A 22,683-nucleotide genomic window follows, 5' to 3' on the forward strand; every position below is an offset into this window, starting at 1 on the left:
GAGATCTCCGTGACTCTAGTATATTTCCACTGTCAGTCTCTGACCATGGTCTACTCGTACTTGCATTCCGCTGGTCTCCGGTAGGTGATGGAATTCGTAAGTGGTACTTCCCAGCGGCCGTAGTTAGGGATGACAGGTCCTGCAAAGAACTGCGGAAGGCGGTCAGGGAGTTCTTTGCGCTCAACCCTGTGTCTGATACGTCCTTAACCACCACCTGGGACGCCTTCAAGGCGTCACTCAGGGGCACCTGCTTGGCCCTTAATGCTAATCTGAATAAGTTCCGACGTAAGGAACGGGAGGAGTTGGAGAGGGAACTCACAACCCTTGAGCAGGGGCACAAACTTAATCCATCTAGGTTGACCCTCCGCCCCTTAACGGCGGTTAGGGGGAAATTGAGGGCTCATTATAACAATAGGGCGGAGTTTACCGTGCTGAGACTGCGACACCTTTCGTACTCCCAAGGGAATAAGGTGGGGAGACACTTGGCTCGTCAACTTAGAGAAAAGAGGGAACGGGAGTATATAGGAGGGATCCGGGACTCGATGGGGGAGCCACAGCATCGGGATGAGATTAAGGCAGATCTTTTTGGCCGCTTCTACACGGAACTTTATACGGGTGACACACTGGATTCTGACACCCAGCGGGAATATCTACGGGGGTTGCCCATTCCGCAGGTCTCTAAGGAAGGGATGATCTCTTGACTGACCCGTTCACTCGCGACGAAGTGCTTGACGGCATTAAACTCTTGAAGCTGCATAAGGCCCCGGGGCCAGATGGCCTCACTGCCCTGTTCTATAAGAAGTTTGCCACTGACGTGTGCGATTTTCTAGTCTCCCTTTTTAATGACATGGCTGAAACTGGCGCCACATCTGGTTCGCTAGCTGAGGCCGTCATCTCCATTATACCAAAGCCCGGGAAGGACCCCACTCAGTGCTCTTCGTACCGCCCAATAGCTCTCCTCAACATCGACTCCAAACTGTACTCCTCGATAATTGCTAATAGGCTCCAAGATCTGATGCCGGCTCTCATACATCCGGATCAATCTGGATTTATTAAAGGCCACCAAACCCACGATAATACGAGGCGAGTTGTCCATTTAATAGAGAAAGCTAATAGGTTTTGGATTCTGGCAGTGCTAGTCAGCCTCGATGCTGAAAAAGCCTTCGACCGTGTGAATTGGGGCTTTTTGTTCCAGACTCTGGCTGCTTTTGGTTTTTCGGATAAGTTCCTCTCAATGGTGAAGGCAAACTATAGCAACCCCCGCTCTAGAGTGTCGGTGAACGGTCATCTTTCTGCCTTTTTCCCGCACTCCCGTGGCACTCGGCAGGGCTGTCCTCTTTCCCCCCTGCTCTTTGCCTTGAGCAATGAACCATTAGCGATAGCAGTACGGGAACACAAGGGGATACGGGGTCTTCCCTTTACTGGGGAACAGCACAAACTTTCCCTATTTGCGGATGATGTGCTACTCTCTATAATGGACCCAGCACACTCCCTCCCGTATGTCCAGGAGGTGTTATCGCGCTTTGAGGAGGTGGCTGGCTTCAAGGTCAATTTTGACAAATCATATATCTTCAATCTCACGCTTCCTCCTGCGGAGAGTGAACAAGTGCGGTCTCTTACCCCGTTAGCCTGGGCCTCCAGCTCTATCGTGTACCTGGGAGTCCGCTTGACATCCACAATTGGGAAACTATATGCCGCGAACTTCCCATCATTGTTGGCAAAGACCCGGGCGGACTTGGATCGGTGGAAGCCTAAATACATTTCGTGGCTGGGCAGAATTCACGCCATCAAGATGGTCCTCCTCCCCAAATACCTGTACCTCTTTCAGGCGCTCCCCATTCCCCTGGACGTAGACTTTTTTCGTCGCCTTAAAACCCAGGTGCTCCGGTTCATCTGGCAGGGGGGTCGAGCGCGGTTTTCTTTCGCGACACTGCGGTGACCACGGGGGGAGGGAGGAGTGAGTCTCCCTGATATGCATCTGTACTACAAGGCGGCGCAACTGCGGGTGCTGGTGGAATGGTCACAACAATCCTTGGAGAAGCACTGGCTACACATGGATAGGAGTGTCGCGGGTAGATCAATCTGGGATTTGGCCTGGAAACCCAAGTCCGACAGGCCTCAGAACGCCTACATTAGTACTCCCACCAGCACCACCTTGAAGGTCTGGGATACGCTAGCCACTGATGATCGCTGGACTACCTTTCCATCCCCAATCACACCTATACATTTTAATCCGGAATTTCCACCGGCGCTGCAGGAGGGCCCCTTCAAAGTATGGAGAGAGGGGGGATGTAGAGCTTTAACCCATCTGTTCCACGGTTGCGCTCCACTCTCCTTCGACAATTGCATGAGGGACTATGGAGTCCCTTCGTCGGAGCGATACCACCATGTTCAGCTGCTTCATTGGGCCACGTCACCTAGGGTCCTCGATGCAGCCACGAGACCTCCTTCGCCCTTTGAGGCTTTCATCCTCCGGACATCGGCCATGAAAGGTGTCGTATCCTTTCTTTATCAACTGCTGCTTACCTCGTCGGTATCGCCCCGCCCCCGCTATATGGGACAATGGGAGGAGCTTCTGGGATGGGACATCTCGGATAGGGAGTGGTCGGCTCTATGGCGCGACATTGCCGCGCACAATCGCTCGTTGGATCTGAGAGAGGCCCACCTTAAGACGCTCATGGACTGGTATTTATACCCGGCCAAACTCCATTGAATATTCCCGACGACCTCTGACAGATGCTGGAGGGGTTGTGGTCTGCTTGGGGACTTCCGTCATATTTGGTGGGATTGCCCAGTCATCCGACCATACTGGGAGGAGATCCTTTCCCATATTAAGGAGATCCTTGGCTACCCGGTCGAGGACTCTATGGCCTATGTGCTATTGGGCCTCCGTGAACCCGTTCTTGAACATCAGACCCGTGCGGATAAACAAATCCTGTGGCTCTGTCTTGGAGCCGCCAAACTTACTTTAGCCTCAGCCTGGAAAAAAACGGAAGCTCCGGCGATTTCCCTCTGGCATGCAAAATTATGGAAACTGCTTAGCCTGGAAAGGGTAGCGGACATCTTCCTGGGTAACTTCAAAAACTTCCAATTCCGCTGGGGCCCCTTGGTTCGCTTTCTTTCCAAAGGTTTACCATCTGCAGTTTGGCCATCTTCCACGCGCGCGCTCCACCTATTTCAGATCTAGGCGGCCATCTTCCTGGGTACTCTCAGCAATTCCTCCAATCCCGCTGGGGCCCCTTGGGCCATTTTTCCTCGAAGGCTACCCATCTGTAGTCTATCCATTCTACATACGCGCACACCATCTATTCCGGACCTGACTGTGGAACCACATGGTATGATTGATGAATGTTGTTGTTACCACCACTACGGGGGGGTGGGAGGGGTGGGGGGGTACTGTCTTTTGTTAACTATTGTTTGAGGCACCCACACAGCTGATACGGCCTACCATAACAGGACATGATGAGATGTGTGTACTAGCGGCTGCTACTCCTACAGCTGCTTGCCTACCTCGAAGGGTCTTCAGTACCGTGCCTGTGACTACACTGCTCCTTGGCCCAGTGGCTCTGCCTTTCTGTTCTGCTCGATGGCAGTCTACTGTTGCTCATCACTATTGCTAATTGCCTATGGTTATGGCCCCTGTGTGGGACGATGTGCGGGATTGCCGCTGTTATTTCTCTTGGTTCTTCTAATAAACTACAAATAAAAAAAAAAAAAATTAAAAAAAATAATTTCTACATCTACAACAGAACATTCTCCAGAAGTACTGGTAGATAATTTATCAACTATCGTAGAAAGTTTTCAAATTTTATGTGAGTTTAATGCTTCACCTGCAGAAGCTATTAAAGCTCCAATAATATCTCCCACTATCTTATTTGCACTTACTTCTCTTTTTATTATTCTCATCCTTTAAGTATCCTTCAAATTGTTTCATATGATAAATCGTTAGACAAACAACTCCCATAATACAACTTCCATACCATCCTCTCAGTAACTTATAATAAGCATTATTTCTACAAATATAATACACTCCAGGAAAGATGACATCTACTACCTTTAAATATCTTCCCCAGTTCTCATAAATGTCAAAAGTATGATCACATTTACTAAGACCTCCAAACTTATTATAAACTTTTGACCTTTTTCTAAATATTAAAGGTGTCCTTTATGTTGCTAATCTAAAGCTAACACAGACGTTCCTTCAACTGTTTTATGTTATACTTCAGGTAAATTCCAAAGAGTTAGTTTAGGCATTTGATTAGCTTTCATCATCACATTCTCTCGCGTAACTTCTACTAAAATTATACATTTCTTTTCAGCTCTCCCTATTTTACATGTTAGGTTATTTCTATGTGCTTAAGCCATGTCCAAAGATTGAGTTGGTCAACTTGTGTAGCTTCAGGATGAGGGTTTGACATTTTTAGTACAAGAAGTTCGGAAAAGATCAGATCTTCATATGAATAATAATACTGCAAGCTATCAGTGCCATTAAATAAACTTGTTAATACACAAGAAACTCCATATGATAATGATAAACTGTGATAGGTCATGAATTTTGCAACTGAGGCAGGTAATTGCATACATACAATGGTAATCACTAGCATCCATAGTATCTGCACACTCATTCAATAGTACACTATATGCATTCAGTGTAGAACCAGTTTCAGAGAAATCATCATTTAACATATCATGCAGAGTATTAAAATCAGTGCTATTCGTTTTAGCAGTTTTGGAAAATGTTGTAAGCTAAGAATCTTTACCTAAAACACAATGCAACAAATTTATATAAAAATCAATTCAACTCCTATCACAATAAAAATAGAAATAATTCCAACATATACATGTTTGCATCTGAGAGAAATGTCATTGTTGGAATTCATGGCTTCTTCTAAGTCAGACTGTTTAACTATACATTAAGAATAACAGCAAGTGGTTTGAGCAAAGTCGGCACACAACCAAGGCTCTGTTCAATAGTTTAATCCTGTGCTGATAATACAGGGATCATCTTTGTTGACGAGTATATTTAGTGGTATATTTATATAAGTAGTACACCAATGTTGAATTTCAGATCGACAACAAAGTTAGTTTCAAGTTGGTTCATGTGTAGTCAAACTGTTAGTACAATGGGTAATGAATTCCTGCTGCCATTCATTTGCAGCTACATAGGTCCAGTCAAGAGATGAGTACTTTTGGCTGGGTACTTTTGCTCTTTTTTATCTCCTTACAACTGTTCTCTCATTATCACTTTCACTTTGCTCAGACTGCTCAGAACTTTCAGGAGTTGGCTGTGGTACCTGCACTCTTCCTTCAGTTAGGCAACGTCGCAGTATCTCACCTCTTCTAAGGTCAACTGTCTCTGGGTACAACTCATTTTTTTGCTGCACTAGGCCTTTCATTAGGATCTGTATTTCTCATAGTCAACTCTACTGGCCGTGACCCACCGTTATCGACAATAGTTGACCTTCTCAGACCCCCCTCATGCCAAACGAGTGTGGTCCCAGTTGCTTGCTGCTCCGCAACAGATTGGATAATCGTCTCCATCTGTCTCACTGTAACCACCTTCACGTTAGGAAAAGGTGCTGTTTTATCATCAAGGGGACAAGTGACAATGCGAGTGTGGACAGCGTGTACACGATTCGGAACACCTCCGCACTACACAGCGGTGTTCGTGACCAGATCATCTGGTATAGCCCCAACCAATGAGGTTCCAAGCACACTTGTGCATGTGCTACTCCACCATTACCCACTTACCAGGACAGAGGTCAGGGCACTACTCCTGTTGAGTTTCAAAGGCATTTTCTCCAACCTTATGAGACACAGAACATACCACATCAGTCAAACCTTTACAGAAGTCAAGGATAATATCATCTGTAATATTCACAAGAGCATTTGCGGGAAAAGCGGACTGTCTCATCACTCGGGCCATTATGACTTCATGGCGTGACAATACTGTCCTCCTGTCAGGTGTACCTCTCAGACTCATCAACACAAGAGGTAATGCATCAGCCACTTCAATGATGTTGAAGCACACACATTCACTAATCTGAATTTCAGCATGCCATTGAATTGTTTCACAAGTCCAGAAGCCTCTGGACTGTAACTGCAATGGAGACTCTACTCACACTGTATTGCTGCACAGAACATCTTCAGGACCTCATTATTAGAAAGAGTTACTCGGTCTGACTCTAAAGAAGTTGGGAATCCAAAATGTAGAATCAACTCTCTTAACAATAACTTTGCAACTGTGAGGCTGACGTTCCATTAAGTTGGATATGCATCTACCCATTTGGAAATAATGCAACAATGACCAAAAGGTATCTCAAACTGTTGCAAACGGGCATTTCAATTAAATCCATTTGCACCTGATTAAAGTGACCTGCTGGTTTCCCTACATGTCTCATTGTAACAGGTGTTCTTCTCCCAACATTTTGTTGTTGGCACACTATGCAGCTCTGACACAAGCTTTCAGCCATCAGTCTAAATCTGGGATCAAACCACACTTGACGAAAGAGGTGCAACATTTAATCTCTTCCTACATATGGAGGATCATGATAATGTCTTGCCATAGGTGACAACAAGCTATCTGGTAATACAGGTCTGCCATCAGTGTAAACCCAAATGTCATGTTCCCTTTTGGTACAACCAACTCTTTCCAACCTTGTAGCTCAGTTTCTATTACCTCCTTCTGCATGTGATGCACCTCTTCCCAGGAGTCTACTACAGTTAACAAGTTGCAATTTGTGACACCTAGTGTTACATCATTTAGTTCCCCATTGAAGGTATGAGAATTCATGGCACAATATTTGACCATTTTATTGTCATATCTATTGCCAAGGGTCATGCAGTCAGTGCCCTGTCTATGTGCTATGCACTGGACTACTGCAATTTGGGCAGGCAATTGAAGGGACCAAAATAGGTTCCTCACACTTTCTCCATTTTTCCATTTCATATTGCCAATCCAGAGGAAATCATGAACCCATGTCACACACTGACTATCGGTAGATATTGTAACTCTGAGCTGGTCTGAAACACTGTAAAATTGGGTCAGAGCTGCTAGCTCTGCCTCTTGTGCAGAATACCCTGCAAAGACATTCTCGCAGCTCAGTGAAGGCAGTCAAATAACTGTCATACCAAGGTATCAGATCAGACACGTCTTTATGTGTCAACTTCTGGAGAGGTTTTGCTGTCAACAAAAAGTTAGGATTCCACTATTAGCAATACCGCATGATTTCTAAGAACATGCAGACTTCCTTTTGAGTAGTAGGGGATTCATATTAAGAATCACTGTAATTCTTTCCTGTAACACTTTATTTGCTCCCTTTTCAATGTGTACAAGACTTCAGTTTGGCAAAATTGTATCTAAGACTGGGATAATTTATGTCCATTTTCAGCCAAATAGTTCAAGAGGGCAATGGTATAATCCTTGCAAGTTTCTTTAGTATTTGACTCTACCAGTATGTTGTCAATATACTACACTAGCACTGAGGCTCAACATGCTTTTTTAAGATCGGATTAAATATTGAGGGGCTTTCCGTATGCCCTTGAGGGACTCGGCACCATCCCAAGACACGATTGTTGAAACGGAAAGCAAATAGATACTGACTACCCTCATGCAAAGGAATCTAAAAGAAAGCTTGGCATAAATCATCAATGATTGAAAACCTTTCTGCTTCTCATGGAATTTGAAATAATATCACAGCTGGATTCAGTACCACAGGACAACATGGAACAACAATGGAGTTTATTTCCCTCAAATCCTGCATAATACAATACTTGTCATTTGGCTTCTGTAAGCCCATAATCGGAGCGTTAAATGGAATCCCCATTATCTCCTACAAGATTCCTTCTCCATCATTGAGTTAATCATAGGAGTAATGCTGGTAATAGTACCTAGAGTCAAATTGCATTGTGGGATTTTTGGAAATGCTGCATCGGGTTTCACTGCGATTCGGACTGGCTCAACACCTTTGATTAGTCTAATACTTTACCCGTAAAGTCCCAGACTTTAAGTAACACTGTATTTCTCAATTCAATGGGCAGATCATTCTTTGTCAGGAGTGGATACATACCCATCTCAGATCTCTATCAGGTTAGCTTAAACACCACTTCCTCATCATTTGTGTAGAATTCAATGCCTCTTGGTGTACAACAATTTAGCTTCCACAGTAAATCTTGTCCAACTAAATTCACTGGACTTGAATCACATACCACAAATCAATTGAGATCCTCAAAGGACCCTGTTTTGTACTGGAAATGCCTCAGAAATTGGATTGCACAACTTCCTATTTGAAACTCCTACAATATGGATACCTTCTCCCAAGAGGGGTAGGTTAGTGGCCTCTGCTGTTCTTACAGTAGAGTGGGTAGCACCAGAGTAAATGAGGAATGTGACATGATTCCTATTTACCTCACCATTTACATATTGACCACTCTGGTCTACCTCTAAGTTTGCACCAAGCAAAGAGTACTCCACCCCCTCAGACACTGTCAGGTCGAAGGGTCTTGATTAGAATTGTTTGTCTGGATTAGGTACTGTTGTGATGCACTTAGATTTACAAAAGGATTTCTATTGGCCTGCTAACCCTGATTCATATTGTATCCATTACCTGAACATTCCTTTGTGGCATCTTGGGCTTGTGGTATCTGCATTGATTGAGACACATTTTAATTTTGAGTTGTTTTCCTTTGTATGTCCGACCCATGTCCTTGCTCAGAAACTGCAGTTCCTCCATTCTGTATGTGATCTGCAGGATTAAATCAACACTCGCATTTCCAGTGCCCACATTTTCCACACTCATGGCAAGGATTTGTTTTCTTCAAAGTCAAAACATCAACACCATACCTAGAATCCATTGGAAGACCAGAACTCTACCTTGTGACTGGAAATTCTGTCGCTGGAACCCATTAACACCCGGCATCACAGAAACCAAATTAAATCCTCCCTGTACTAATACTGTGTTTTCAAAACCTGGCACATTCTGTCCTTTCTGCATTGCTCTAAATTGGGCAACCATTCACTTTTACTTTAACTTTTCATGCTTCACATCAATTTCGTCCCTGCACTACTTGGCATAACGCAATGTCTCATCGAGAGTCTTGCTCTGCCAACAATCTAATTGCTGATGAATCATAGAGGAAATTTCAGGTCTTAATCCATTCACGAATTGAAATCTAAAAGCAAAATGCCCCATTTCCTTTTCTTTAACACTTTCCATTCCATTGTACTGTTTAAAAGCCTGTAAAAATCTCTCCTAAAAGGCATTAACTAATTCTTTAAGTTCCTAAGTCGTTCTATCTATTCTCTGCCAATCGATCTCTTTTGGTGAAATCTTGGTCTTCAGGTCATTCTGGCATTTCTTTATTACCACTGGAGATGGAGCACCTGTTCTAGGATTCCTCTTTGGCTCTGGATTCTGTCCAATCAACAGAAACCTTACATTCAACCCATAAAACTGCTAGAACCACAATGTTAAACAGAATGTTCAAATTGACCCACAAGATCTTTGAAATCTGCACAAAACTTTCAATTTGTCTTTACCGCTCCACTGGATTATCTCTAATCTTCGGGAAATCATTTGTGAATGACAAAATATCAGATCTAGTCCATGGCACATGTACATACCCTTCACCAGGTACTTTTCTCATAGGAAGCATCTGTACTTATCCTTTTCCTTCATCAATTACAGCAGGAGTTGTTGGCATTCTGACCCTCTTTGCTTTCTTCTTCTTCGACCATCTACCTCAGCCTGGTGATGGACAATCAGGAAATGCAGGGCACACCTCAGCTCCCTTTGTGTAGACTGTTTGTAGGGAATGCACAAACAACTCAGTTGTCAGTCTAAACTAGACTGGCAGGCAGTGTGGTACTGAAAATTCTGGACCCGTGTCATAAACATCGTCGTATCATGGCGATTTTGGTATCAGCAGACCGAGAATGACTAGTATACTATATACAAGCATTTTCGTCATATTCGAGTGACGAAATCACCCTGAAATCAGAGATTCCGTCCTGAACCCTCGGGTTCCATTTTGTACACAGCAGCCATTTTGTGGTTGCCCTCACATAGGCCGGTGACTAAGGCCAAGCGAGTCTTAAGGACACGTACACCTTCAGCTGACTTCTGTGTGACCTGGGCAAGCTGACTCCACTGCCCGAAGCCAAACCTGTTCGACCATTTCCTTTCCCAGTAGCTGATCAAGATTAAGCATCAAGGCACAGGAGATCATAAACCTTTATTGCACACAACTATGTCTTATCTTACTCACACCTGTCTCTGCTCCTTTCTTTATGGCCTGTTTACGATGGGGATGTGCCCGGTTTTTATTATGGGTTTGTGCAGCTTGTTCAAGAAGGAATGTTGGGTTTTGCATGCTTGCAAAAGCTAAGACTGCCCCTTACTTTTGTACTGAGTCATGTAACGCTAAAAACATATAAAAGGCCTCTGTCCTCTGTGTTCCTCAGACTACCTCATTCAGTTTCTACGGCTTCTGGGTGACGTGGCCTCACTTATGAAATTTAATAAAGATGTCTTTTCATATTACAGCTTCTGTGCGCTTCTGTGCCAAGTTCTTTGTTATATTAGTAAGTATTCCCTGAGAATGAAAATTTTCAAGTAATTCAGTTGGCGCCCAAGGTGGGGCTCATAAGAGAAGTGACTTTCTGTAGGAGTGATCGTGTCAGGAGACTGAAATCTACTGAGGAGGACAGAACAGGATTCTACTAAGAAGGTACTCTGTGCACGGGGATTCTGGAGATTCTTTGATTCTGCAGCCCAGTGTATTTCTGATCTTCCTGATTTTGATCCTCCACATGATGTCACTCCTGACTGAGAACCTTTTTGGCGTGAGTATTCTTAAAAAGACCGTTAGGTCATGTAGAACTTGACAGTTAGAATCTGGATAACATCTTGATTAGTAAAAGTAAGAGTTAAGTATAAGTGGGTTGCTCCCAGTCCTTTGTTCTTTGGTTCCTTAGTCTGGTTCTTAGTTTGATTTGTCCTTAGTTTTTATTTGAATATTGCAATTTTCAAAAACCGAGGGTCTTGTGTATTTACGAGTGTATCGATAGAGATAGCCCCTTGAAGTTTGAAGCTAGATTAGTGAGCTATAAGATGCCTGATCTTAGCAAATTTGGAGCTTTGTTTGGCCAACTTTGTATACGTTTGGATTAGCCGGCTTCCGATAAAGGGAATATCTAAATAGGCTTAGATTTAAAAATATATTTCTTCCTTGGTGATTTTGTATCCCCAGGGAATTAAAATATGACATAATACAAAACAAGGATCCTTTGTTCTGTGCAATTTTATGAATGGAGATATGCAGAACGATTTTTGGTGTTCTGCCAGCCAAAGCTAGCGAATTAAGTGTATTGTGGCTTCGTGCACATACAGCAGCCTGTTGGGCTGTGTTTTTTGCAGTCTTTTGGAACCCTATTGAGACGTGTTTCTTGTAAATATGACTTACAGCTAGTATTTACAAATGGTTTGGTTTGGGTACAGTCTGTAGGTTGTCCTTTGTTTTCGTCCTAAGTGTTGATTTGTGGGTTCAATGTGTGTTTCAATGTCTATGTGGTTTTTCTCATTAGTGTAACTTCAGTATGTGAATTTGCGATGCCGCAATTTATGAAACAATAGCTACAGCACTGTATTGTTTGTCCTGTGTGTTTGAATCCTTTCTCTTTATGTCTGTAATGAGCTCAATGTGTGTTTGTAGGTTTCGTGATGTTTTCAGTCTGTTAAGTAAAATGTCAGATTAATTAATATTAAGTAGAAATTAAATAACACTCCAGCAATTTACTATGTCATATGCTAAAATCGCTATGTGTTGCTATTTAATTTACAGACTAAGCAAAAACGCATATGTGCAAACGGTTAAATGCTTAAAATAGATAAAGTTAAAATTCACATTCACTAGGAATATGAAGGGCCTCAAAAATAATTGTGTGTTTTGTAGCAAAATGAATTTATAGCATTTTTTACTTACATGCATTGTAGTACATGTAAAAGGCAAACACTTCAGCTAAAGTGAATTTTTGCTAGATTTAAATGCATCTCATTGCACGCGCATTTTTAAAACTTGAAATGTCTGTTTTCAGTAAGACTGAAAGCGTGCTCAGGTTTCAGCCCTGTGCAGGGCCTTTCCTGCCGTTAAGGCAGCAGATGTTGTTTTTCAAAGGCCATGAATGGCATCGGAATGTTTATTTAGCACAGTTGGACTTTTTTATTTCAGAATAGTGTTTTAGAGGGTTACAAAAATAAGGTTCATCACTTTGTATCACTGGAAGACATTCCAATTGCGGTTTTCCTCTCTTTAAGCATTTTTTTTAAAGTATATTTTTGGTTCTGTTGCTACATACTGATTGCCCTTTAAGAAATGGCGCGAAAAATGTCATGTTTTAAGTTAGGCTTTTGTGCTTAGGCGCATAAATGAATGCATCTAAAAATGATAGGCAAGGGATGCAGCTTACCTTTATATGTGGAATTATCATAAAAACAGATAATTGGTTTCATTGAACGAAAAATTATTAATTATGGAAAAATTATTTGAAAAAAATTGTTTTTTAAAAATCATTTTTTGATATTTATAAAGCTTAATACTCATACTATGACCTCCTAGTATTAAAATCTGATTTAAGTTATGTGTTACTGTATAATTAGGTAACTTGCATGTTGGTTTTGACTTGGTGCAGGCGTAAAAACTCATTTTTTCAAAGGAATTAGATGTGATATGCTTAATGTCCAATCTTTGCAATGTGTAAAGCACATTCTGAGGATGATTAATAAGTAATATAATTGTAGGATTTTTATTTTTAAGTGCCCCAACGATAAAAGTCGAAATTGAGTTAAATGGATTTTTAACACAGCATTCTTGTCATTTACCATAGCTTAAAAGTGTCTCTGGCTTCAGTAAATGCATACATTTGTGTATAATACAAACTTGCGAGTTGTTATTAAGGTTGTTTTTCATAGCTCAGTGAGCCAATGTGCCCGGTGCAGACGTTTGTGTTTAATATCAGGGTTGAAGGTTCTAACTTTAGCGGGGCCCATTTAGGCGTTCATCCATGTTAGGTTACTAAAATGAGTACCATTGTATAGGGTGGTAGCAAACATTTGTTCTAAAAACTGGTATGTGTGAATCATTCACAGTAAATGTAGTAGGCCTCGGAATGAGCAGAAACTGTGGGCTAGGAGAACAGGCTGCTCAAGTTGCGCTAAGATACTATCTTAGTTTTCCTGTAAACAATAGAGGAGGCTGTCATGTTGACTTTTGTGACCTTTTAAATTCGAGCCTTGTCTCTGTGAAATACAGAATAATCTTGCTAAACAGGCCCCTGAAAGGTGGAATTTCTGGTCTCTCCATAAGAACATCAATAAAATTAAAGAACTTAATTCCAAAAGGGAAATATAAAAAAGGTTTCTTTAAAAGTCCCAACATCATGACATTTGTATTTCTGCTCTAAAAAAATAATGTCTGCTAGTCGCTTTTATTTGACAGAAAACGAAGTGTTGCATTACGTCTTAGACAAAAAAATAAGATGCAGCCTTTTACTAAAATTTTGAAGCCTACATGAATAAGTAAGAACGATTTGCCAATTAAGAATTATTTTTATCGTCGAGACTGTGGCACAAGGCTAACATGCAGTGTCAGGGAAAGGATTTTACTTTTGGAAAGTTAAAAGGGCTTCATGTTGCAAGGTGACTGACAAGATGGTAACAGTTAAGTAATGGAAATTTTTTTTGTGTTTCTTAATGTGTATCATGTTTTGTCTTCTGATTCGTTTGTTATCAGAAATGTCTCTCTTTTGTGTGCTGCGTATTTTTTCTTTTCGCTTCTGCTCACAGATCATCCATGGATTGCTCTGGGGGATTTTAAGCCTAACAAGACACGTGAGTTTGGTTGGTTGAAATGAGATGGGTTTTTTTGCGCAACTCCTTTGGAAAGAAATGTCCGTGCGTTTTTCATATTTGTGTATTTGGTTATATCATGAATTGTTCTTGCTGGTTCTGTGTGTCTTTCAGTTGTATTTGACAGCAGATACCCACTATTGGTGATCTACTGTCAAAAAGGAGGGTTAGGATCTTAAACCTGACACGGTATTATGCGTCACCGCTCATTTATATATGCTATTATTTTACAGCGAGTATATCTGATGGTTTGACGTCCGTTTTGTGCGTTTTTGCATGTTTTATGTTTTATGTTGCTGCTTAAGAAATTATTACTAGTTCACCTGTGTTGTTGTGAGGGGACATGTATGATGATACGTGTCGCTTCGCTGATACTAAAATTCACAGATATGATTTCTTTTCATATTGTGAACCAGACAGACAACACTTCACCAGTGTATGTCAAATTTGGCTATAAGTATTGAAGAAAAATAAACAGCAAATTGTGTCATCTGCAGTCACGATACTGCCCTTTCCTGTAAGTAACAGGCAGCCCTAAAATTATATATCCTGATTGGACGTAAGGATAAATGATAGATTTGTGACCTTGTACATGGTGACCTAATTTCTATATTACATTAGTCAGTTTTATTCTGCTTCCTAAGTAGTATATTGCTTTGTACCATAAAAGAAACCAGGTTTCATTTTTCCTGAAGAAGGAACTGGAACATTAGATGAGATTACCGTATATGGTGTAGCGGCCAGCGGTAGAGTTATATTTGTAAACTATTGTGATTTTTTTGTGTATCACCCATACTCTTGGTATTGTGTCACATGCCTGACTATCACCCAAGCACATCAGGCCTAGTTATTGGGGATTTTAGCTGTATCCTAGTCCCATTCCTCCTTTCCGTATTCATTGCACCAGTCAGCTTTTGATATTATTAGTGTATTGTTCAGGTTCACACTTTCAGATTGCAGTAATGTACCATGGACCCCCATTTTATGTATAATTCCCTGTTGCATAACTAGACTGGTTTCTAAGAATTTTCTTTAGGCCTATTCTGATGATTTTCCAGTCTGACTGATTAACTGACTCAATACTATAGTAAGATAAGCTTTCCACCTCAATAGGAGACTCCTTGCGTTTTTTTATTTATTATGACAAATTCAATGCCTATTCAAATTTTTTTTTTTTTTTTCACAACGAATTTTTTTATTTTCATTTAAGTGAAAGCAGAGCAAAAGGCGTCGTTCTCCACAATCAGGAGAGCGCCACCAAACATTGCAGCGTAGTGTACACACATCATAAAAAACCAAGGAATAGAAGAAGAAATCAAAGTAAGGAACCCCCTCCCCTACCCCAGTCCCCCCCAACAACTCCCAATGCCCAACACCCCCACTACCCACCCCTTATCCCACCCTAACCCAATGCACGTGCAGTAGACACTTAGTAACATCGGTCGTAAGGCATGACACTGCATGGAGGCACTCAGGTACCATTGTCTATAACTCTTCCTCTTGCACCTCTGGGGGATCGAGAAGCAGCCCCCTGTACTCCGCCCATCTTTTCCAGATCTTGAAATGCTTATTGGGGCAGCCCCTCGCCTCAAACACAGGTCGTTCCAATCCCATATAAAAATCCAAACCGGCCTTCCATGCACACAGGGGGGGGGGCCCGGGCACTCTTCCATGCTCTGGCTAGATCTCGCTTGGCCACTACTAAGCCCAGTAGCAATAAGTGGCGCTTGTAGATGTTCCCACCCACGCCTTCGAGTACATGGAGTAAACCCAACCGGTGGGTGCGCGGGAGGTCCCACCCCAAGACCTCAGACAAGCAGTTCCATACACCCCTCCAAAACCCCATCAATCTAGGACATGACCACACTGTATGCAGCAGTGTACCCACAGCCGCGCCACACCGCAGACATTCCGACGAGCCAATCAGACCAGCCTTCCAGAGCCTCTCTCGTGTATAATAAGCCCTATGAAGGTACTTGAATTGAATGAGGCGAAGCCGCATCGCTATCGCGGTTCCACGCGGGGACTCCAGGGCCTCCCTCCAGTCATCCTCATCTAGGGGGCCTATGTCAGCCTCCCAAGCGGCCTTCAATGGCAGTAAGGTGGAAGAGCAGTGGGTCACCATCGTCTGATAAATGCGAGAGATCTTCTTGTCACCAAGGTCCCCCATGAATATCTTAGCTTCGATGGGGCTAAACTCAGGGAGCGAATCGAGGTTCGCGACACTGGGCGCGAGTGCGTGCCGGAACTGCAAATATCGAAAGAACTGGGTCTGGGGCATACTGAACTCAGTGCTAAGGTCCTGGAAGGACTTAAGAGTAGTCCCGGACATGACCTGTCCCAACGTCGATATCCCAACTGCATCCCAGCCATCGAACCCCGAGAGAGTCATCAGGCTGGGGAGTTGACCATTATGCCACAACGGTGTCTCCGCAGTCAGCCTACCCCACCAACCCATACGACGTAACGCCTGCCGCCACACAGCGAAGACCACCCTCGTGACGCATGGCAATACCCGCCGCAGCCGAGCCGAGTAGAGCACCGTGTGCAAAGTATGTTCGCCCATCAATGAGCGCTCCAGGGCGTATGCCGGATCCCCTCTGTCGCCATACCACCACTCATTGAGTATGAGCAGCTGTGAGGCCTGATAATATGACAACAGATCTGGGGTGGCCAGACCTCCACAATACGTGGAGAGGAAGCACGTCTTCAGGGCCACTCTGACTGCGCCCCCGGCCCACAGAAAACGACACAGGGCAGGGTTAACTTGCCGAAACCACTGGGGAGGGATGGGGTGGGGGTAGTTCTGTACCTGGTACAATAGACGGGGAAGAGCCACCATCTTAAATATTGCCGATTTGCCGAAAATGGTTAACGGCATCCGAGACCAAGTTTTAACATCCTCTTGAACTTTATCCGACACAGGCACAATATTACGCTCCCACGTAACACTGGCGGATTCAGAAAGGAACACCCCCAAATACTTCAGACCGTCAGTCGCCTGCCGTAAGCCTGACGCCCAGAGGCCCACCTCCGTCCTGCCTCCCAGCACCCAGAGGGTAGACTTGCCTAGACTCAAGCTAAGACCCGAGACTTCTCCAAAGATCTTCATAATTTCCAACACTCGGGGCCCCGAGCGGTCCAAGTCGGTAAGAAAGAAGAGGACGTCGTCCGCATACAAGGCAATCCTATCCATAAGGGTTTCGGACCAAACAAAACCCCGAAGCTGTGCGTCCATGCGAACCCAAGACGCTAGGGGCTCCATAGCCAGCGCAAACAAGTACGGGGACAACGGGCACCCCTGACGGGTCCCCCGTCCGATGGAAAATACCTCCGACGTGGCCCCAGCGATCCTAACGGACGCCGTGACATCCGTATAAAGCAGCGAGACGTACGACAGAAGCACCGGGCCCAGGTTGAGGCGAGAAAGAAGCGCGAAAAGGTACGTCCAGCTGACGGAATCAAACGCCTTACGAATGTCTGCTAATAACAAAGCCGCCTCCTCTCCCAGGACTCCCATCGCATCCACCGCCGCTTGCGCTCGCCGGATATTGTGCCGCGTCGCCCGATGGGGCATAAAGCCTGCTTGGTCCGGGTGGACTAAGTCCACCATATAGGGGAGTAAGCGATTCGCTAACGCCTTCGCTAGAATCTTGGCTTCTATATTCAGTAACGAGATGGGGCGATACGAGTCATGTCTATCAGGGGGTTTGCCAGGTTTTTGAAAAACTACGATTTCGGCGTGGCACCAGTCAGGTGGCAATCTGCCCCGCTCTCGTGCCGCCTCCAGAGTAGACCGGTAATGGGTCCCAAGGAGAAGCTGGAATTTCTTAAAAAATTCACAGGGGTAGCCATTCGGGCCCGGAGCTTTACCAACATTAAGTTGGCCCAGTGCCTCTCCAAGCTCCTCTGCTGTAAGCGGAGCATCTAGGTCCCGTCTGGCCTCGTCAGACACCGCCCGAGGGGGCAGGTCGTCAATAAATTTAGCCACGTCCTCAGCGCTGAGACCATCTTGTGGGGCGTATTGTGACCTGAAATAATCGGCGAAACTCGCTGCAAGGTCGGCCGGCTCCGTAATCGTCACCCCATCCTCGCCAGTGAGGCCCGGCAGCGTGATCGGCTGGAGACGCTGCTGACACAACCTATGGAGCATGGTACTGGACTTGTCCCCCCACTAGTATATCCTGCTCCGCGTGGCGAGCCACGCCTGTTTGGCCTCGTCCATCAAGAGAGTGGCATAGGACTGCTGCGCCTGGAGAAGCAGCCGCACCGCTACCTCGTCCCCTCCACCCCTACTCCGCTGTTCCAGGTCCTCCACGAGTTTGGCAGCCGTAGTGGTCGACTCCCGACGTCTACGGCGGGCTTCAGCACACCAAGCAATATCCACCCCCTTATAGTGGGTTTCATGGCTTCCCAGACTACTACAACATCCATATCCTCTACTAGGTTTTCTCGCCAGTAGTGTGCAACAGCTTCCCGCAGGTGTTGAACATAAGAGGGCTGCTGGAGATGCCACGAGGACATCCTCCACCGGAAAGGTTGCCGCTTCGTAAGAAGGTCTATCGTGACTGAGACAGGTGAGTGGTCCGAGAGTCCCCTCGGAAGCATCGCAGCGCTGCGTACTCTACTCAGACAGACGGTGGGTATAAACACATAATCCAACCTCGAGAACGAGCCATGCACTGCAGAGACATACGTGTATTCTCGCGCTGTCGGATGCAGATGTCGCCACACATCCACCCACCCTAGTCCCTCGACCATGGCCTGCAACCGGGTAGGGGAACTTGTAGAAGGACCAGCAGGCACTCCCTGCCGCCTCTGACGGTCCACATTCACATCCATCACCTCATTCCAATCGCCGCCAATCACCGCCAAGGACTCCGGGATATCATCCCACACCGTAAACAGCCTCTCGGATAGGGCCCACTGCAGAGGGGGGGGGGGCATACACACTACCAAACACAACCGGTTCCATGCCCACCGTGCCCTTGATGAATATAAAGCGGCCTTGAGGGTCAGCCCACTGCTTCTCATGAACATATGCAGCTCTACGATGCACCAGTATAGCAACACCCCTAGAGCCCCTGACAAAACCGGCATGAAAGACCTGATGATATCCAAATCTCTGTAAGCTAAGTACCTTAGAGCCCATCATGTGAGTTTCTTGGAGCAGGAGTACGTCAGCAGCCTCCCTCTTCCCCCACCGCAAAACCGCCCCCCTTTTAATGACATCCAGCATCCCCCTGACATTCCATGTGATGATCCGTAGGGACTCCCGGGGGAGTCCGTGAGGCGAGTCAGCCATAGTCAAACGAGGTCCAACATGACGGCCCCCCGTGCCATCGCCACCCACCGTGTATTCCTTCCAGGTCTCTATCAAACAGCACGTGCATTCCCCTTCCCCTCCCATCCCCAACCCTCCCAACAACAACAGGAACTACTCTAACACACCCGACAGCTTCAGCCATCACTGTCTCCACATGTCCTACCCCCAACCCCTGCTCCCAACTCCCCCCACCCCAATACCTCATAGAACGCTGAAGTACCTGTCGCGGCATGGGCCACCCCGAGCCCAAAACAGAGGGCCCAAGACCAACCATACCAATGGATCCCAACACCCCTTAAAGACTGCAATCCCCACCCTACCCCTAACCAACACCCACTGTGCGTGGTAGTCGGAGGCCCTATCTAGTCACTCCCAGACCCCTATCCACCACCACCATTACAGGAAATCATCCCCAAGAACAGGAACAAGCACGTTAAACATCACCCACACTCCTCGGAACGAGTCCCAGCCACGGACCCTCCGGCTATTCAAGCGCGCTGCAACAGCGCAGAGTCTCCCATAAGCTCATATATTGTCTTCGGAGACGTCGGACACCACAATCTCACCGGTACGAGTCACACTGGCTGAGGCGGATCTCTTCCTCGACCTAGACCTCCGCTGTCTGCCCGTACGGGCCGGCTGGCCCCTCCGCTCCTGCGACGAACCCCCAGGGACATCAGGATTGAGACCCGGCTGGGCATGGGGCCTGATCTGCACCGATTCGTCCGTCCATCTGAAAACATCCTCAGGAGAGTCGAAGAAATGAGTTCGGGACTGATAAACGACCCGCAGGCTGGCCGGGTACAGCAGGGAATATTGGATCTTCAATCCACGCAGTTTGGCCTTAGCATCCAAGAATGAGCGACGCTGCTGCTGCACTAACCTGGTGTAGTCAGGGAAGATCATGATCTTTCGATTCTCATAGATGAGCGAGTCTCTGGCCCTCGCCTCGCGTAGGATCACGTCCCGATCATGATAGTTCAACAGTCTGGCGATTACAGCTCGGGGCCATTCTCCCTCAGGTGGTCGCTGCGCTAACGCACGATGTGCACGTTCAATCACAAAGCAGGTAGAAAGCGCCCCCACGGGGAGCCAGCTTTCCAGCCATCCGGGTAAGAATTGCTCCATATTGTCTTTTTCGCATCGTTCCGGAAAGCCAACAAAGCGTAGGTTGTTCCTACGTGCGCGGCCTTCAGCATCTTCCACTCGGGTCGCAAGAGCCTTCTGAACTTGTGCCATCGCGGCCATTTTGCGTTTCAAAGTTCCCACTTCATCCTCGACCACCGATATCCTCGACTCCGTCTCGGTGATCCGTTCCACGGCGTTCCGTAGGTCCTGTCGCAGTAGGGTCACGTCCGCACCCACCGCCCCAATCTTTGCGTCCAGCATATCCCTGGACTGGGTGATCGCCGCCATGAGTGCCGCGTTGTCCGGTCCCGCTCCTCCACTCCCACCGGGAGCCCCAGACCCTCCGCTGGGGCCGGTAAACTTGTCTATAGGCCCTTGCTTGGGCGGGCCGCCACCTCCCCTAGTCATAGCTGCGTGAAATTGTAGGGTCCTGTATCCGGAGGCTCCACTGAGGGGGGGGGGGGGTGTCTCTCCCACCGACGAGCTGAACCGTCCCCGGCCCCCGAAGAGGAATCGGCCCCCAGCCAGGGGTCAACGGAGCTGGCCACCAGGCCCCCACACCCCTGCCTCCGACTGCTCCGCAGGGCACACAGCGGGTCACTCCGGAGTCACCGGCCTCACAGGACCTCGGGCGTCACGACCGCCCCTCCACCGGCTCCGTCAATGACAGTCCAAGGGAAGTTCAATGTGGCCCACTGGCCGTCTGTGGCAGGGTCCGCACCCCCAATCGTGGTAGGCCCTACTGGTCTTCCCAGAAAGCAGCTCAGCGGCGCCCCCAGACACCTCCTGTATTCCGCGTCGGCTCCGTCCGCAGCCGGCACCGGGAGAGCACGAGAACCCAGGCCCCGGCTGACCTGCAAGGATGCTGTCCACTACTCTCCCCAGGTGCACCGGGCAAGATCCAGGACCGCAGCGAGGCTTATCTGCGTCCAGCCGCTGCTCCCCGGAATCACCGCCGTGCAGGGCAGTCCGTCAGCCGAGTGGTCCGCCGGCTCGGCCGGAGCACCCCAGCCACTTCACTGTAGGCGATGTCGGAGGCCCCGAAAATCGAGGCCCCGGTCTTGCTGCCTCAACGCAGGCCTTGTCGCACTCCGGCCCTTCCCACAGGTCGGAGCAGGCACTCACCACAGCCAGAGGGCCCCTCCGGCAGCCTCTCACTCCGCTCAAAAGAAGGATTCCGCCAGCCCCCGGGGAACGGACCTATGCAGGGTGGCACTGCGACTCCCCGGCTGGGGAGCGCGAAACTCGAGGTCCCGGTTCCTCCCGGGGGACAAGGCCGCAGACTGCCGCCACGGTCGTCAGCTCCACCAGCGATCTGGGAGCACCATAGAACGCACCGGGCGATACCTCCTGCCCTCCGAATAGCTCACCGGCCGTGTGGGGATTGAAACGGGTCTGAGAGCCAGGATTTGCAGTCGGATAAAGAACGGGCCGGCGGGAGCTTTAGCAAGCTGCTACCACCATCTTCGCCCGCGTAGCCACGCCCCCTTCAAATTTGTTTTTTAGTTCTTTTTTTACTGCTTTAATTTTTGATGGACCAGATGTATTTTAAATAATGGAAATACCAGGACTCTCTAGTTCTTGTCTTTTGTTTCCACATCTTGATCATTAGTTTTTGCATTACATAGTCCACCTGATGCACAATTATTAAAGGAAGGTATCTATATGTCCCTGATAATATGTATGTGATCTCTCTTTTGAGATGTTCTAGATGAGGAATTTAGGAACACCTATATGAAATCATTGAGATAAAATGTGTTTACCCCATTAGACGATGCCACTATATGTGAGGACATCCATTCAGATAGAATTCCCATGTCGCTATCTACCCTTAGATGGTGAAGGATATGCTCTCACACGGAAACCCAATTGAAGAGCCTAGAGACACTGTTTTGCCCATTGCCTTTGTTTTTGTATTGCCTTTGAGAATGACAGTGTATTTCAACGCAGAATTGTCCCATGGCGTGTGGCCACTCCTTTGAAGATCGCAGACCACCTGTTTGCAGTCCCCTTGTTATACAATGAACTGTTTAAAGCATCGCACTTGCTTCATCAGAAGGCGTTCAACATCAGAAAAGAAGGAGGAGCTGGTTTTGCCACAGAACCAGAATTTCAGTGCAAAAGAGCGCCTGTCATGTGCTGGTTAACCTCTGACAGTGTGCAGTCCCTTGAGATTTCAGTGCAAAAGAGCGCCTGTCATGTGCTGGTTAACCTCTGACAGAGTGCAGTCCCTTGAGCCCCTTGGCCTGAGTTTTGGCCACACACCCCCTTTTTCCTTTGCTTCAACGGAAGTGCAGTGCACCGGAGGATCCAAGAGTGGCTAAA

Source organism: Lissotriton helveticus, chromosome 4_1, assembly GCF_964261635.1.
Source record: "Lissotriton helveticus chromosome 4_1, aLisHel1.1, whole genome shotgun sequence".
In the NCBI taxonomy this organism is placed as follows: Eukaryota; Metazoa; Chordata; class Amphibia; order Caudata; family Salamandridae; genus Lissotriton; species Lissotriton helveticus.